We start from the raw sequence: 19020 nt of genomic DNA, 5'->3' as shown, positions 1-19020 counted from the left end.
TTCTACAGGGAGCTTTTACCATTACCCAGGTCATAACAGAAATCTTGGTTCATAGGGTAATTTTCTCTGCCCCAGTAAGAACTTCAGCTTTGATCACTGAAAAGTGAAAAACTTACAGGTAACTTGATAAGACAGGGGACAGTGACTACTGGGGGAAATAATGCGTTGGTGCCAGAATGAACGTTCCTACCAAATGTTAGTTGGATCCCTTTAGCAATGTGAGAAATTAAAGTGCTAGGAGCTTGTCTCTTACTGGATTGGGGATAGTTCACTCTTCTGAATTGTAAATGTAACCTAACATTTTAATAGACTAGGAGGGGCCTTGTACTTTAGGGGGATACTTGTCCATCCCGTCAGTGAGTTGTTCACTCATGGCTGTACTGGCCTATGAGACATAGTCTTGGGCAAGTCCAATGAGGAGGATGTCATCCATATAACGCCAAAGCTGAGTTTCTGATGGAAGTGTCGGGCAGGCATCCAAGCCCTGGCTGCAAAGCCCTTGTGTAATTGCAGGGCTATTTAAGAACTCAATAGGTAATCAGGTAAAGGTATATTCTTGAGCCTCAAAGGAGAAGGTGAACTGTGGTTGACTGCAAAATTTTTACTGAATAGATCATGTTACCCAAGTCTATAATTCCAAACAATTTACCCATGTTGTTATGAATGTCATCCATCAAGGCAAGGATGGTAGAGGTACCCTAATAAAGAAAATAGCCTTGTTCAACTTTCTATAATCTATACTTCACCTCCAGTCATCAGTAGTGGCTTTAAGCACTGGAAATACAAGGTAACTGAAAAGTGAGATGGTGGGAATCAATATCCCTTCTTACCTAGGTCAGCTCTGATAGCCCCTTATCCTTCAGTGCCTTACCTTAGCTAGCTAGTACTGTGACATATTTATCACCTGTACTGGTAGGGAAGATTAATTTGTTCCCACTGAATGATACCAACCAATAGCATAAAAGCCTTAGGCTTGTTTCCTGAGGTTACCTGCTGCTGAGTGATAAATGGAATATTTATAAATGGAATGGAATATTTATAAACGGAATATTTCCTGCCATATCAATAAACAAAGGATGTCACAGTGATCAAAGACTGCAACCCTCCAATGTGAGCCGGTGAGCCCTGAGGAAACTCAGGGCTGAAAAGAATACCTGCCATCTAGCAGCCATCAGACTGCAGCCACTCCCTGCGATGAGCCCTGAGGAAACTCAGGATGTGAAAATACAGGATACTGGCCCCAGATAGCTGAGGTGCATGTCAAAGGAATGATTTCAGTGAGCCCAGATTCTTGCATCTTCCCATATGTAGAAAAGCGCTAAGTTCCTTAACTTGAGATATCTGGTTTTCTTTAATTAACAATAATCTTTTGATGTTCCTGACTACCTGCCCTTTGTTGCCAAACTCCTATTTATCCTGGCTCCTCCCCTCGCCTCCTTGGAGCAGTTTCTCAGAGTTATCTGAAACACTGTCTCCCGAGCTGCAGTCCTCATTTTCCCCCAAATAAAACTTAACTCGCAACTCTCACGTTGTGCATTTTTTTAAGTCAGCATGAGGGAGGTGTATTCTAATAATGGAAAAATAGGGCGTCTTGGAGGAAACAAGAATAGAAACATCTTTTTAGCAAAACTGGGCCAATTTTAATAAAGTTGGTAATTAACCATTATCAATCCTCCTCCCAAGGCTGTCACCTCCTCGAGGTGTCCCTTTAGGGAAAGAGTGCTTCCTGGGATTAGGGAGATTTGGGCATCTGTGTCCAACAGAGCCACCAGCATTGTTCATTTCTGAGCCCAAACCACGGTTAATGTAGGTGGTTGTTTGCCAGAAGGGGACTGCTTCCATGATGGTGGGATCCCTATGTGGGGTAGGTCCCTGCCACTGGTAGAGATCAGGGTTAGGCACAGAAGGTGGGGATGACCCCAAAGGTGATGCCTGTCATCAACTGTAACTTAACCTTAGTATTGTAACTGCTTACTGATTTTCTAGAGACCATCCAAACTGGCACCCCCTGTCCCTTAGGTTCCAACACAATATCTCTTGTCATCTTGGGGTTCATATTTAGGTATGGTTGTAGGTGGCTTGTTTGGCCTAGAATGGGGGCAGCCTCACTGTTGGTGTAAGTTTTAGGCCGGGCAGGATATTGCTGTAGAATTAACAGGAACTTGACTCTGAGTTTGTCTCTCAAGAGCTTCTATTAAGTGTAGGGCTGGTACGGCCTCTTGAATTGTTTCAGCATTCACCGTCATTGTCAGTAAAGAGGACTTTTATTTGTGAGGGGGCACCCCTGAGAAACAACTGGGTGGACTCAGGACTCAATTCAGCCTCCGTCAACTTGCCAAGTCATCATGATGCACATCATCTGTTGCCTGACAGGCCCACTCCAATGTCCCCAACTGGCAGAGGCGATCTTTGGCCTCAGCTAACATTTTCCATTGACAATCTGCCAGGCTGTTATGAGGCCTAACGTAGGGCAGGTGGCCTTACAAGCCATGAAACTCCACACCCACAAAATACATATGGACCAGGGTCCAAAGCCACCTCTGGGGGTCATTCCCACCTTCCACACTAATTGTGTGGGATCCTTTACTGGGATACCATTTTACATCCCATACTATGGCAGCCCCTGTTAGGTGAATCTTGCTCCCCGCCAGATACATTCTAGACAGCCAGGAAGCCCTTTTTCATTTGGTTCCTGGGCAGGGTCTTTCAAAGGAGAGACTGGGCCTCAGGACAAGGGAGTGAATGTGTCTCCTCCTTCAAACAAGGGAAGGGCCCCCCCTTGGCCCTTCCCTTTTGTCTTCTCTATCTGTATTACTTTGCAGGTGATTACCAACAAAGCAGAGGGTAAATTATCCCAGTCACTATCAGGAGGACACTGTGCTGCATCTTCCTCTCCAGGGCTCCAGTCAGTCTCCCCAGGGTCCTCCCCTCCATTGGGTCTGCCCTGGGACTTTGGGATCTTGCCTCCTCTCCAGGCAGTGCCTGGGTGAGAAGCAGCGGTGAGCAAGCCCTAACACATATCTTGTGGTTTGGATCATCTGCTCAGCAAGGTGTCCATCTCCTTCAGGGTCCTGGGAAGGGCTGGGCTATAAACTTCCTTGACTTTGGTCCTTCTTTGAGTAATGCTTTAGCCAGCTCAGCCCAAGCACTGGGGAGGGGCTAGAATGACAACATCCATAACAGCATGATAGATTATCACAAGAGAAGAGGCATGCTAGCTGCTTGCAAAGGTGTCTCCCCACCTGACATCCAGCCTCCACCTCTGCCTTATCAGTTTCTTTACCTGCCATAGCAGTCACCAGGGATGAAGACATTCTCTTATCTCAGAGTACTCCAAACTACCAACCCACTATGGGAAGCTTCTACTGTGATGGGGCCAGGGTTAGGGGAGCCCACCCTCAGTCCAGAGGGGTGCATCCCTCCCCTTTTTTCTATCCAAGCCTATAGGTCTTACAGTGTCCCCTGCCTGCCCAGTGGGGGACCCAGGCAGATGGGCTAACCATCTGTCTCTGGATGACTCAGTGTTTCTAACCCCAAAAGTCAGTTCTAATAGTGTGGGTGCACTCAGATACTGGTGCTACCTCTTGGCCAGGCTAATGAGACAGAGGAGGAGACTGTGAAAAATGTAGAGAGCAGTACACAGGAGTGATTCCAACCAAATTGTTGCAGAGGCATTCCAAATTTTGAGTCCCAACCACTTAAGACTATTCAGGATCAAATTGCCAATTGATTGTCCTACTGACTGGGTAGACCCCATACCAATTCCTTGATCATAACCAAATTTTTGTATTCAGTGCCACTTGTTATGAGTTCGAAGTTTGGTGGGGGGAGTGGTGATCAAGGAAAAGACAAAACCATGGGATGGCAGTAGCACATGGCAAGCTTTACTTGGGCATTACTTTGAGAGGTTGCCCGAGAGAGAAAGTCCCTCGCAACAGGAGACCTTCCAGAGACAGCACCACCAGCACCCAGAAGGGGAAGAGGGCAAGGAAACTCGTGGGGGAGAGAGAAATTAGAGAGGTGTTTAGGCGATGTTGCTTAGCAGCAAGATGGAGAGTCTCTGGTTCCGAGAGCTCCAAAGAGCAGCAGCAGCTTGGGGCTTTTTATATCCCAGGATTCAGCTTATCTATGGCTAGCTAATGTTGGGTGCAGTTTCATGGGGCATGCAAAGCAGGCAGTCTCTAAAAGGTGAAAGTAAACTTATTTTGGCTATATTTAAGGCAATTGTATATGGAAAAATTTGAGTTTGGTGCTGCTGGACTTTCAGCTAAAAGTCAGCCTGCTATGTTGAAAAAGACTATTGAAGGACCAATATACAGGGGTATCTTTAGCTAATTTATATTTTGTGTGTGTGTGTTTTAATAATAGGAACAAAGCCTCCTTGGAATAGTGGCTGATTCCATACTGGGGGAGTTCAAGTAAAAAATGAGCTGGAACATCCCATAGTGCCAGAAAGTAATGAAATGATTATTGATGGGAACATAGTGAAAGGACACAGGAGAATGAGTGATATCAATGAAAATGGCAGAGTAAGAATGTCAGAAAACTCCCTTTTCTATAAAATAACAGAGAAAACTGGCCCCCAAATTTGTCACAATCATGTTTTCTCAGAACTCTGGAAATTAAGCAAAGATCTGCAGAAAGCCAAGGACTGTCTATTCAAGGAAGATTACTGAATCTCAGTAAAAATACTTTGTTATCTTTTTTTCATTCCAACAGTTTATTTTTTTTCTTTTCCATTATAGTTTATTACAAGATATTGCATATAGTTCCCTGTGCTATACAGTAGGACCTTGTTATTTATCTATTTTACATATAGTAGTTTGTATCTGCTAATCCCAAACTCCTAATTTATCCCTCCCCACCCCCCACTTTCACCTTTGGTAACCATAAGTTTGTTTTCTATGTCTGTGAGTCTATTTCTGTTTTGTAAATAAGTTCATTTGTATCATGTTTTAGACTACACATATAAGTGATTGCATATGATATTTGTCTTTCTCTTGTCTGACTTATTTCACTTAGTATGATCATCTCTAGGCCCATCCATGTTGATGCAAATGGTATTATTTCACTCTTTTTTATGGCTGAGTGATATTCCATTATAGGTATGTATATGTATGTATGTATATATATATATATACATATATATATATATATATATATATATATATATATATATATATATATATATATATATATACACACGTACATATACATACATACCACATCTTTATCCATTCATCTGTCGATGGACATTTAGGTCGCTCCCATGTCTCGGCTACTGTAAATAGTACTGGTATGAACATTGAGGTGCATGCATCTTTTTGAATTACAGTTTTCTCTGTATATATGCCCAAGAATGGGATTGCTGGATCATATGGTAACTCTATTTTTAGTATTTTAAGGAACCTCCATATTGTTTTACATAGTGGCTGTACCAATTTACATTCCCACCAGCAGTGTAGGAGGTTTCCCTTTTCTTCAAAACCTTTCCAGCATTTATATTGGTAGACTTTTTAATGATGGGTATTCTGACTGGTGTGACGTGATTGTAGTTTTGATTTGCATTGCTCTAATAATTAATGATGTTGAGCATCTTTTCATGTGCCTGTTGGCCATCTGTATGTCTTCTTTGGAGAAATATCTAGTTAGATCTTCTGCCCAGTTTTTGATTGGGTTGCTTGTTTTTTTGTTATTGACTTGTAGGAGCTGTTTGTGTATTTTGGAAATTAAGCCCTTGTCAGTCTCATCATTTGCAAATATTTTCTCCCAGTCCATAGCTTGTCTTTTTGTTCCCTTTATGTTTTCCTTTGCTGTGCAAAAACTTTCAAGTTTGTTTTGTTGTGTTTTAACTTGCACGAGTTCCATCCTCCACTCTCCAGATCCATGGTAGCTTTGAAAACTAACAGCCCCCAATCACAGTGAAAACCAGCAGCCTGCCAGCCACTGGAAGGATCAGAACAAGTTTGGAGATTTTTCAAAGCTCCATTACCAGAGAATTATCATGACTTGATCTGACCAGTGGTTCCCTGGAAACCCTGCTTTGAGGACTAACTTTATTTGACCTTAGAGCTCAGTGTGAAAAGCCTTCTTTGGGGGTGTTTGTCAAGAACAACTACAGGCAATTGTTTACATTTGCAGTGACCTGAGGCAGTGAATAATAGTGGGGGCAAACAATAGACCAGCCAAATAGTGTAAAAGGAAAAACTGGGTAATGAGATGTTCATAAGGGTTTGAAAAGTTGCTAGGAAGCTAAAAGTCCCCTAATGCCTAAGAATAAAAAAAGGAAAATAAAAACTTCTCCCAGTTTTCTCAGATTGATTCTGTGTTTAGGCACTCCTTTATTGCATAGCCAGGCCAATTACAACTCTGCCTTCACCTTCACTTCCTGTTTGTGCTGAGCCTAGAGATCAGCCAGAGATGAAAGCTCAGAATCTTCTCAGGTCTTTTCTGAGCATGTGTCATGCCTAGGTTATATGCATGTCTTTCCAAATTACCCACTATACACAGGCACTTTTGAAAGCCCTAATTTCCCAAAGGAAGTCTTTCCCTAGCTTTTCTTCCCAGGCTTTTGCATATTTATTATTTTCCTCAACTGTAATCCTTTGCCCTGGGCTGAAGAAGTTTGTTCATTTGCCTTACAATGTTTCTGAGGAATGCCATCTGTGTAGCCAATTTTTTGGCCTGAGAGAATTCCAAATTAGATGAAACAGACAGGCACCTTCTATCAGTCTTTCAGGTAGTATACAAGACAGGTCAAAGCAGACAAACACTATTCTTTGCAAATAAGGGCTTCTCTGCTCCCTCTAGAACCAGGGACCAGGGTCCCATGCTGGAAATGAAAGCTTCTTTTCTCAAGACCACTGCCAAGCTGATGAAGGGTGTAGGTCAAGTACAAGTAAAAAGGTTGCAATGCTTTCCTACCATTTTAAAGGTGACCTTTTCTTGATTCAGCCTTCTCTTGGTTGCTATGAACCTCTGTTTTCAACAATTCTAACTAAGTTGATTCTTATCATTTTTACTCGATTTTTCAGTGTTTCTATTGAGGGGTAGGCCCCTGGAACTATCTACTCTGACATTTTTGCTAATGTCACCCCTTTAGTGAGGTAGGTCTGTTACCAATGAATTCTTTGTTTTTGTATAGCTCAAAATATGTTAATTTTTCTTCATTTTTGAAGAATAGTTTTGTTGGATATAGAATACTTCATTTGACAAGCTTTTTTTCCTCTCAGCACTTGAATATATCCTCATACTGAGACAAGATGGAAGGAGGCAGGGCACAACCATTAAAAGAATGACATAGCCCTTGAGAAGAATGGGATACGACAAAACATGGTTAGAACTGATTAGGTCCAAGATGGCAGAAGGTTCAACTTCCAGTAGACCTTGAGCCTCATTATATGCTCATTGTAATACATTAGCATGCTAAGTGACACACCCACAGGTGCCATGACAGTTCCAAGGCTGACCATAAAAGGCCAAAAAGTGGGCAGTGGCCCATGTCATGGAAATCCCTGCCTCTTCCCCAAAACAGTTGGAATAATCCTCCCACTTGTTAGTCTATGAAATTACCCAGCCCATAAAACTAACAACCCCATACCTCGGGGCCACTCTCACTTTCTTAGATGGCCTGCGTTCTGTCTGTTGAAGGTGTATCACTTTAGATAAACTCACTTTCACTTTACTATGGCTTGCTCTTGAATTGTTTCCTGCGTGAAGCCAGGGACCCTTTCTTGGCAGTCCATCCCAGGAACTCACCTGAGACCTGAGACATGACCATCCTCTTATGCCCCATTTTCCTGCAATACTACTGCATCTGGCCTCCATGGTTTCTGATGAGAAATTAGCTGTTAATATTATTGAGGATGAAAAAATTGAACTTCATCAAAATTAAAAACTTTTGTGCACCAAATGAGATTATCAAAAGGTGAAAAGATAACCTTATAGAATAGAAGAAAATATTTGCCAATCACATACCTGATAAATGTTTGGTATCCGGAATATATAAATAACTTTCATAACTCAACAACAAAAAGCAACTCTATTAAAAAATGGGCAAAAGACTTGAATAGACATTTCTCCAACATTTAAACTGTTCAACATCATTAGTCATTAGGAAAATGAAAATCAAAACCACAATGAGATACCACTTCACACCCACTAGGATGGCTAAAATTTTTAAAAAAAGAAAGAAAAAAATAACAAGTGTTGGTAAGGATGTGCAGAAATTGGAACCTTTGTACATTGCTGTAGGCAGTATAAAATGGTTCAGTCATTGCGTAAAAACAGTTTGACAGTTCCTTGAAAAGTTAAAAACAGAACTCCATACAACCCAGCAATTCCATTCCTAACTATAGACTCAAACTAATTGTAGACAGGGGTTCAAACCAAAACCTGAGCACAGATCTTTACAGCAGTATTATTTATAATAGCCAAAAGATGGAAACAACCCAAATGTCCATCAACAGATAAGTGGATAAACAAATTGTAATATATACATACAATGAAATGTTATTCAGCCACAAAAAGGAATGAAGTACTCATAAATGCTACAATGTGGGTGAATATTTAAAAGGTAGCTAGGGCCTTCCCTGGTGGTGCAGTGGTTAAGAATCCACCTGCCGATGCAGGGACACGGGTTTGAGCCCTGGTGCAGGAAGATCCCACATGCCATGGATGCAACTAAGCCTGTGCACCACAACTACTGAAGCCCGCATGCCTAGAGCCCATGCTCCACAACAAGAGAAGCCACCACAATGAGAAGCCCGTGCATTGCAACGAAGAGTAGCCCCCACTCGCCACAACTAGAGAAAAGCCCATGCACAACAACAAAGACCCAATGCAGCCAAAAATAAAAATAAACAAAATAAATAAATATATAAAAATAAAAGCTATGCTAAATGAAAGAAGTCATACACAAAAGATGATGTAGTTTACAATTCCATTTATATGAAATAGCCATAGGTAAACATATAGACACAGAAGACGGATGGTTATGAGGAGTTAGAATAGGGGAGAATGGAAGTGACTGTGCAGTGGGTATGTGGTGTTTTTTGAGGTGATGAAAATGTTTTGGAACTTATAGGTACTGGTTGCACAATATTGTGAATGTACTAAAGGAAACTGACACATGAGACCACATAGACTTAACTGATATTTATAGAGCATTCCATCCAAAAGCAGCAGCCTTTTTCAAGTGCACATGAAACATTTTCCAGGATAGATCACATGCTGGGCCACCGAGCAAGCCTTGGTAAATTTAAGAAAACTGAAATCATATCAAGCATCTTTACTGACCACAACACTATGAGGCTAGAAATCAACTATAAGCAAAAAAACTGCAAAAAACACAAACATGTGAAGGCTAAATGACATGCTAATAAACAACCAATGGATCACTGAAGAAATCAAAGAGGAAGTCAAAAAATACCTAGAGACAAATGAAAATGAAAACATGATGATCCAAAACCTACGGGACACAAAAAAGCAGTTCTAAGAGGGAAGCTTATAGTGATACAAACTTACCACAGGAAACAAGAAAAATGTCAAATAAACAACCTTATGTTACAACTAAAGCAACTAGAGAAAGAACAAACAAAACCCAAAGTTAGTACAAAGAAAGAAATCATAAAGGTCAGAGCAGATATAAATGAGACTTAAAAAACAATAGAAAAGATTAATAAAACTAAAACTGGTTCTTTGAAGAGTTAAACAAACTGACAAATCTTTAGCCAGACCTATCAGGACAAAAAAGGGAGAGGGCCCAAATCCTTAAAATTAGAAATGAAAAACACACAGAAGTACAAAGGACCATAAGACACTACTACAGGCAACTATTCAATATATGCCAATAAAATGGACAACCTAGAAGAAATGGACACATTCTTAGAAAGGTACAATCTCCCAAGACGGAACCAGGAAGAAATAGAAAATATGAACAGAGCAATCACCAGTAATAAAATTAAATCAGTAATTTAAAAAACTCCCACCAAGCAAAAGTTCAGGACTAGATGGCTTCACAGGTGAATTCTACCAAACATTTAGAGAAGACTTCACAGATATCCTTCTGAAACTATTCCAAAAAATTGCAGAGGAAGAAACACTTCCCAACTCATTCTATGAGGCTACCATCACCCTGATTGCAAAACCAGACAACGATATCACAAAAAAAGAAAATTACAAGCCCATATCACTGATGAACATAGATGCAAAAATCCTCAATGGAATACTAGCAAACCAACTCCAGCAATACATTAAAATGATACATCATGATCAAGTGGGATTTATCCCAGAGATTCAAAGATTTTTCAGTATCCACAAATCAATCAATGTGATACACCACATTAACAAATTCAAGAATAAAACCCATATGATCATCTCAAAAGATGCAGAAAAAAAATTGACAAAATTCAACAACCATTTATGATAAAAAAACTCTTCAGAAAGTGGGCATAGAGGGAATATACCTCAACATAATAAAGGTCATATATGACAAACCCACAGCTAACATCATACTCACAGTGAAAAACTGAAAGCATTCCCTCTAAGTTCAGGAACAAGACAAGGATGCCCACTCTCGCCAATTTTATTCAATATAGTATTGGAAGTCCTAGTCGCAGCAATCAGAGAAGAAAAAGAAATAAAAGGAATCCAAATTGGAAAAGAAAAAGTAAAACTGTCACTGTTTGCAGATGACATGATGCTATACATAAAAAATCCTAAAGATGCTGCCAGAAAACTCCTAGACCTCAGCGATAAAGTGCTGGATACAAAATTAATATACAAAAATCTGTTGCATTCCTATACACTAACAATAAAATACCAGAAAGAGAAATTAAGGAAACAATCCCATTTACTATTGCATAAAAAGGAATAAAATACCTAGGAATAAACCTACCTAAGGAGGCAAAAGACCTGTACTCCAAAAACTATAAGATGCTGATGAAAGAAATTGAAGATGACACAAACAAATGGAAAGATCTACTGTTCTTGGATTGGAAGAATCAATATTGTTAAAATGACCATAATACCCAAGGAAATCTACAGGCTCAATGCAATCCCTATCACATTACCAATGGCATTTTTCACACAACGAGAACAAAAAAATTTTTAACTTCTATGGAAACACAAAAGATCCTGAATAGCCAAAGCAATCTTGAGAAAGAAGAACAGAGCTGGAGGAATGACACTACCTGACTTCAGAAAAGCTACAGCAATCAAAACAGTATGGTACTGGCACAAAAAACAGACATATAGATCAATGGAACAGGATAGAAAGCCCGGAAATAAACCCATGCACTTATGATCAATTAATCTATGACATGGGAGGCAAGAATATACAGTGGAGAAAAGGCAGTCTGTTCAACAAGAGGTGCTGGGAAAACTGGACAGCTACATGTAAAAGAATGAAATTAGAACATTCTCTAACACCATATACAAAAATAAGCTCAAAACAGATCAAAAACCTAAACATAAGACTGGATACTATAAAAGTCCTAGAGGAAAACATAGGCAGAACACTCTTTGACATAAATCACAGCAATAATTTTTTAGATCCCTCTCCTAGAGGAATGGAAATAAAAGCAAAAAGAAATAAATGGGACCTAATTAACCTTAAAAGTTTTGCACAGCAAAGGAAACCATTAAATAAGTTCAGTGAAGTTGCAGGATAAAAAATCAACACAAAAATCAGATTTCTCTACACTAACAATGAACAATTTGAAAGATAATTGAGAAACAATTCCACTTACAATAAATAGCACCAAAAATAGTAAAATATTTAGAAATAAACCTAATTAAGGAGGTGAAGGACTAGTACACTGAAAACTATAAAATATTGATGAAGGAAATTAAAGAAGACACAAATAAATGGAAAGACATGCTATGTTCATGAATTGAAAAATTTAATGTTGGTAATAGGTAAATGCTTGCCAAAGAGATCTATAGATTTTATGCAATCCCTGTCAAAAACCCAACAGAGGTTTTTGCAGAAATAAAATTCATATGAAATCTCAAGGGACCCCAAATAGCCAAAAAAATCTTGAAAAAAGAAGACCAAAACTAGAGAAATCACCATCCCTGATTTCAAAATATACTAAAAAGTTACAATAATCAAAACAGTGTGGGGCTTCCCTGGTGGCGCAGTGGTTGAGAATCTGCCTGCCAATGCAGGGGACACGGGTTCGAGCCCTGGTCTGGGAAGATCCCACATGCCGCGGAGCAACTGGGCCTGTGAGCCACGATTACTGAGCCTGCGCGTCTGGAGCCTGTGCTCTGCAACAAGAGAGGCCGCGATAGTGAGAGGCCCGCACACCACGATGAAGAGTGGCCCCCGCTTGCCACAACTAGAAGAAAGCCCTTGCACAGTAACGAAGACCCAACACAGCCATAAATAAATTAATTAATTAAAAAACAAACAAACAAAAAAAACCAGTGTGGTACTGGCATAAAGATATATATATATATATATATATATATATATGGAACAGAATAGACAACCCAGAAATAAACCCTCACATATAGGATCAAATGATTTTTGACAAGAGTGCTGAGACCATTCAGTGGGGAAGGGCCAGTCTCAAGGACCCAAAAAGTTGGAGGACTCCACATTACCACATTTCAAAATATACCATAAAGCTACAGTAATGAAGATTCTGTGGTACTGGCCTAAGAATAGACATAGAGATAAATGAAATAGAATTAAGTGTCCAGAAAAAATTCATACATTTATGGTCAATTGGTTTTCAACAAGGGTGCCAAGAAAATTCAATGGGCAAATAGTGCTAAGAACAATTGAATAGCCACATGCAAAAGAATGAAGTTGGACCCTTATCTCACAGCATACACACAAATTAATAGATCATAGGCATAAATGTAAGAAGTAAAACTATAAAGCTTTGAGAAAACAGATGTAAATCTTCAGATTGGGCAATGTTTTCTTAAATATGCCAACTAAAGCACAAGCAACCAAAGAAAAAAATTGATAAATTGTACTTCATCAAACAAAAGTAAAAGCTTTGGGTTTCAAAAGACACTATCAAGAAAGATAAAAGGAAATGCACACAATAGGAATTTTTTTCAAATCCTGTATCTTAGAGATGTGTATCTGGAATATATAAAGAACTCTCTTACAAATCAATAACAAATAAATAATCCAATTTAAAATGGGCTAAGGATCTGAGTAGACATTTCTCCAAAGAAGGTATATAAATGGCGAATAAGCACATGGAAAGATTCTCAACAACAGCAGACATTACGGAAATACAAATTTTATTCACATATTATTTATTTATTTCTTTATTTATTTTTGGCTGCATTGGGTCTTTGTTGCTGTGTGCAGGCTTTCTCTAGTTGCGGCGAGCGGGGGCTACACTTCGTTGAGGTGCACGGGCTTCTCATTGTGGTGGCTTCTCGTTGCAGAGCACAGGCTCTAGGCACGCAGGCTTCAGTAGTTGTGGCACGCAGGCTCAGTAGTTGTGGCTTCCAGGCTCCAGAGTGCAGGTTTAGTAGTTGTGGTGCACAGGCTTAGTTGCTCTGTGGCATGTGGGATCTTCCCAGACCAGGGCTCGAACCCGTGTCCCCTGCATTGGCAGGCAGATTCTTAACCACTCTGCCACCAGGGAAGTCCCAAGGAAATAAAAAAGTTAAAAACCAATATGACACTGATGAACATAGATGCAAAAATCCTCAACAAAATACTAGCAAACAGGGCTTCCATGGTGGCACAGTGGTTGAGAATCTGCCTGCCAGTGCAGGAGACGTGGGTTCGAGCCCTGGTCCGGGAAGATCCCACATGATGGACAGCAACTAAGCCCATGTGCCACAACTAGTGAGCCTGCACTCTAGAGCCCGCGAGCCACAACTACTGAAGCCTGCACACCTACAGCCTGTGCTCCACAACAAGAGAAGCCACCACACTGAGAAGCCCGCGCACCGCAGCGAAAAGTCGACCCCCTCGCCACAACTAGAGAAAAGCCTGAGCACAGCAACAAAGACAACGCATCCAAAAATAAATAAATAAATTTATTTAAAAAAAATACTAGCAAACAGAATCCAACAGCACATTAAAAGGATCATACAGCATGATCAAGAGGGGTTTATCCCAGGAATGCAAGGATTCTTCAGTATATGCAAATCAATCAATGTGATAAACCATATTAACAAATTGAAGGAGAAAAACCATGTGATCACCTCAATAGATGCAGAAAAAGCTTTCGACAAAATTCAACACCCATTTATGATAAAAACCCTCCAGAAAGTAGGCATACAGGGAACTGACTTCAACATAATAAAGGCCATATATGACAAACCCACAGCCAACATCATTCTCAATGGTGAAAAACTGAAAGCATTTCCTCTAAGATCAGGAACAAGACAAGGTTGTCCACTCTCACCACTATTATTCAACATAGTTTTGGAAGATTTAGCCACAGCAATCAGATACGAAAAAGAAATCAAAAGAATCCAAATCGGAAAAGAAGTAAAGCTGTCACTGTTTGCAGATGACATGATACTATACATAGAGAACCCTAAAGATGCTACCGGAAAACTACTAGAGCTAATCAATGAATTTGGTAAAGTAGCAGGATACAAAATTAATGCACAGAAATCTCTTGCATTCCTATACACTAATGATGAAAAATCTGAAAGACAAATTAAGGAAACATCCCCATTTACCATTGCAACAAAAAGAATAAAATACCTAGTAATAAACCTACCTAAGGAGACAAAAGACCTGTATGCAGAAAACTATAAGACACTGATTAAAGATGATACAAACAGATGGAGAGATATACCATGTTCTTGAAATGGAAGAATCAACATTGTGAAAATGACTATAATAACCAAAGCAATCTACAGATGCAAAGCAATCCCTATCAAACTACCAATGGCATTTTTCACAGAACTAGAACAAAAAATTTCACAATTTGTATAAAAACACAAAATACCCCAAATAGCCAAAGCAATCTTGAGAAAGAAAAACGGAGCTGGAGGAATCAGGCTCCTGGACTTCAGACTATACTACAAAGCTACAGTAATCAAGACAGTATGGTACTGGAACAAAAACAGAAATATAGATCATTGGAATAGGATAAAAAGCCCAGAGATAAACCCACACACCTATGGTCACCTTATTTTTGATAAAGGAGGCAAGAATATACAATGGAGAAAAGACAGCCTCTTCAATAAGTGGTGCTGGGAAAAATGGACAGCTACATGGAAAAGAATGAAATTAGAACACTCCCTAACACCACACACAAAAATAAACTCAAAATGGATTAAAGACCTAAATGTAAGGCCAGACACTATCAAACTCTTAGAGGAAAACATAGGCAGAACACTCTATGACATAAATCACAGCAAGATCCTTTTTGACCCACCTCCTAGAGAAATGGAAATAAAAACCAAAATAAACAAATGGGACCTAATGAAACTTAAAAACTTTTGCACAGCAAAGGAGACCATAAAGAAGACGAAAAGACAACCCTCAGAATGGGAGAAAATATTTGCAAATGAAGCAACTGACAAAGGATTAATCTCCAAAATACACAAGCAGCTCATGCAGCTCAATAACAAAAAAACAAACAACCCAATCCAAAAATGGGCAGAAGACCTAAATAGACATTTCTCCAAAGAAGATATACAGATTGCCATGAAAGGATGCTCAACATCACTAATCATTAGAGAAATGCAAATCAAAACTACAATGAGGTATCACCTCACACTGGTCAGAATGGCCATCATCAAAATATCTACAAACAATAAATGCTGGAGAGGGTGTGGAGACAAAGGAACCCTCTTGCACTATTGGTGGGAATGTAAATTGATACAGCCACTATGGAAAACAATATGGAGGTTCCTTAAAAAACTAAAAATAGAACTACCATATGACTCAGCAATCCCACTACTGGGCATATACCCTGAGAAAACTATAATTCAAAAAGAGTCATGTACCACAATGTTAATTGCAGCTCCATTTACAATAGCCAGGACATGGAAGCAACCTAAGTGTTCATCGACAGATGAATGGATAAAGATGTGGCACATATATACAATGGAATAGTACTCAGCCATAAAAAGAGACAAAACTGAGTTATTTGTAGTGAGGTGGATGTACCTAGAGTCTGTCATACAGAGTGAAGTAAGTCAGAAAGAGAAAAACAAATACTGTATGCTAACACATATATATGGAATCTAAAAAAAAAAAAAAAAGGTTCTGAAGAACCTAGAGGCAGGACAGGCATAAAGACGCAGACGTAGAGAATGGACTTCAGGACAAGGGGAGGGGGAAGGGTAAGCTGGGACGAAGTCAGAGAGTGGCATGGACTTATATATACTACCAAATGTAAAATAGATAGCTAGTGGGAAGCAGCCGCACAGCACAGGGAGATCAGCTCAGTGCTTTGTGACCACCTAGAGGGGTGGGAGAGGGAGTGTGGGAGGCAGACGCAAGAGGGAGGAGATATGGGGATATATGTTTATGTATAGCTGATTCACTTTGTTATAAAGCAGAAACTAACACAGCATTCTGAAGCAATTATACTCCAATAAAGATGTTTAAAAAAAAAACCCAATGTGATAGCACTTTACACCTATATGGGTGGATATATTAAAAAGGCAGACAGTATCGAGTGTTGGCAAAAATGTGGAGAAATTGGAATCCTCATTCGTTGGTAGTGGAAATGTAGAATAGTGCAGCCAACTTGGAAAGCATGAAGTTACCACATGACCCTGCAATTCCACTCTTATGTGTATACCCAAGATTATTTAAAACATCTGTCTACACAAAAACTTATTGAATGTTCATAGCAGCACTATTCACAATAATCAGAAAGTTAACCCAAATGTCCATCAACACATGAATGGATAAACAAATTGTGGTGTATACGTACAATGGAATATTATTCAGCCCTAACAATAAGGGAGGTGGGGAGTAACTCCTCAGTGAGTATGGGGTTTTCTTTTGGGGCGATGAATATGTGATGAATGTTTTGATAGAGACAGTGTTTGCACAACATTGTGAAAATACTAAATGCCCCTGAATTGTTTGCTTTAAAATGGTTTGTTTTGTGTGAATTTTATGTAATGTTGTATGAATTTTACCTCAACTTTAAAAGTAAGAAAATGAAATAAAATTGTAATGTGTCACCAAAAAAATGAATAAATAGCCCTAAGCTTTAAAGAGAATATTGATGTTTAGGAACTTAAAATGGAATACTTTGTTTATCATAAACCACCACAAAAAAAGTGATCAGCAGTTTACACTGTAAGTATCAAACAGCTCATTGAAAGAATATATAAAAAACTCTTGCAAATTATTGAAAAATAGGCAACATGGCAGAAAAATGGGAGAGTTGGACAAAAGTACAGATGAGTAACTCCTATCATGACATGGAGACTTACAATCTCAGATTCATAGCTCTAAAGGTATAGTAAAACATTCACAAAGGCAGTATAATTGCTATCATAAGGAAGATAATATTTAATCTGAAGTATTTTTAATACTGAGGTTCAGTAGCATGGAAATAACAAATAAAAATATAATCTCACCTCACTAACCTGTTCTTCACCTCTTTATTTTTTTTATCTTCTCAAGTTCAGCAAGAAAAGCAGTTGTCATCATCACTCTCCTTCAGTACACTAATCATCCCTCAAAATAAAATGGTTATGGTTCAGGTAATTGTGGAAATAAAAAAAGAAAGATGTGTATTAACTTTTCTCTTTGAAAAAATCTCATGCAGTTTTACATATCTATGGTGGGCTGGATAAATTTGTATATGGCAGGAAGAAAAGTGGCTTCCCATTTGCACAGCCCAACCGAAGAAAGAATGTAAATTCCTAAAGAATTTCATGAATAATAATGACAATAAGACATAGAGTACATTTCCAAAATCATGACAAAGGCAGTATACAAATGAAATGGTTTGATTCAGGAAAATTATTAACAACCCTAAATTAAGGAAATTAAATAACAAACCTCATACCACATATCTATCCTATACTGTACTCTATACTTCAGCACTTTCCAAAGTAAAAATAATTATACTTTTTAGGAATTCCAAGCAAGTATCATTAGAAACATAAAAGGCACGATACTCAGAAACAAGAGAATTCTTTCAAATGACCAATACTTAAAGCTTGTATAAACTGTTCACTTACTTTAGGTCAGCAAAATTCAAATTGCTTTACTAGAGCAGCCAATGAAGGGTCACATGGCGAGTTTTTCTATTTGGGAGAATGAAAACTAGTGATCTATATCAGAGTCCTGTGAATTGTTGACATTACTCCACCTGCAATTTCCTGAAACCCTAAGCCTGGGAAATATCCTTTCAGCTTAGTTCCTTAATGTCAGGGCTTCAGAAATGTGGCATCCACCAACTCTTGTGATTATTTCAAGTATGAAAAAAGAATTTAATAAATTATATGCTGGAATTCAAAGCTCTGCATTTGTGGGGAAATCTAATTTCTTAAAGGATGACTTGAAGAAATACTTTGATATTGAGCAATTTTTAAACCTGTTAACGTGAAAAGAATGTTTGTTTGGTAAAACAGCATCATCCTGATCGCAGGTGGCCTTGGCCTGTAGCGGCTTGAAGCAGGATTTCGGTTTCCAGGCAGAGACTGAGGTCGGGCAATGGCAGTGAGAGCGCTGAATCCTAGCCACCAAACTGCCAGGGACCAGTGGCCAGGGACAAGTCCCTGGCCCATCAGCTGTGTGGAAATGAATTTCCACATAGAGACGGAAAGTAGTGAAACAAGTAAAGTGTTTATTAGGAGGAAAAGAGTACAGTACATGTGGATGGACACACAGGTGGGCTCAGAGAGAGAGTCGCACCCTCGTGGTAGTTTGTATCACTTTTATGGGGCATTTCTTCTGGGTTTCCTTAGACCAATCATCTTGCTTTGCCTGGTTCTGAGTCTGTATTTGGTTTATCTCAGGGTCCTCCCACGTGTGCGTGCGCATCTCTTAGCCAAGTTGGATTCTGGTGAAGAGGCCTATAGGTAGTTGACATCACTTAC

At 39.2% G+C, this 19020-nt stretch overlaps 1 long non-coding RNA gene across 1 annotated transcript in view; it reads right to left on the bottom strand.

Moving 5' to 3' along the window:
* Positions 1-18646, bottom strand: part of LOC309632883 — a 38964-nt gene extending 20318 nt beyond the window's left edge. The window contains exon 1 of the long non-coding RNA XR_014247108.1: positions 17551-18646. This is a non-coding gene — a long non-coding RNA (uncharacterized lncRNA). The remainder of the gene's footprint in view (positions 1-17550) is intronic.
* Between the last annotated feature and the right edge of the window lie 374 nt (positions 18647-19020).

This window comes from Balaenoptera borealis, assembly GCF_965194805.1.
Source record: "Balaenoptera borealis genome assembly, chromosome: 8".
NCBI classification, from domain to species: Eukaryota; Metazoa; Chordata; class Mammalia; order Artiodactyla; family Balaenopteridae; genus Balaenoptera; species Balaenoptera borealis.
Note: the sequence above shows the minus strand (reverse complement) of the source record. Positions and strands in the feature narration are given on the sequence as shown.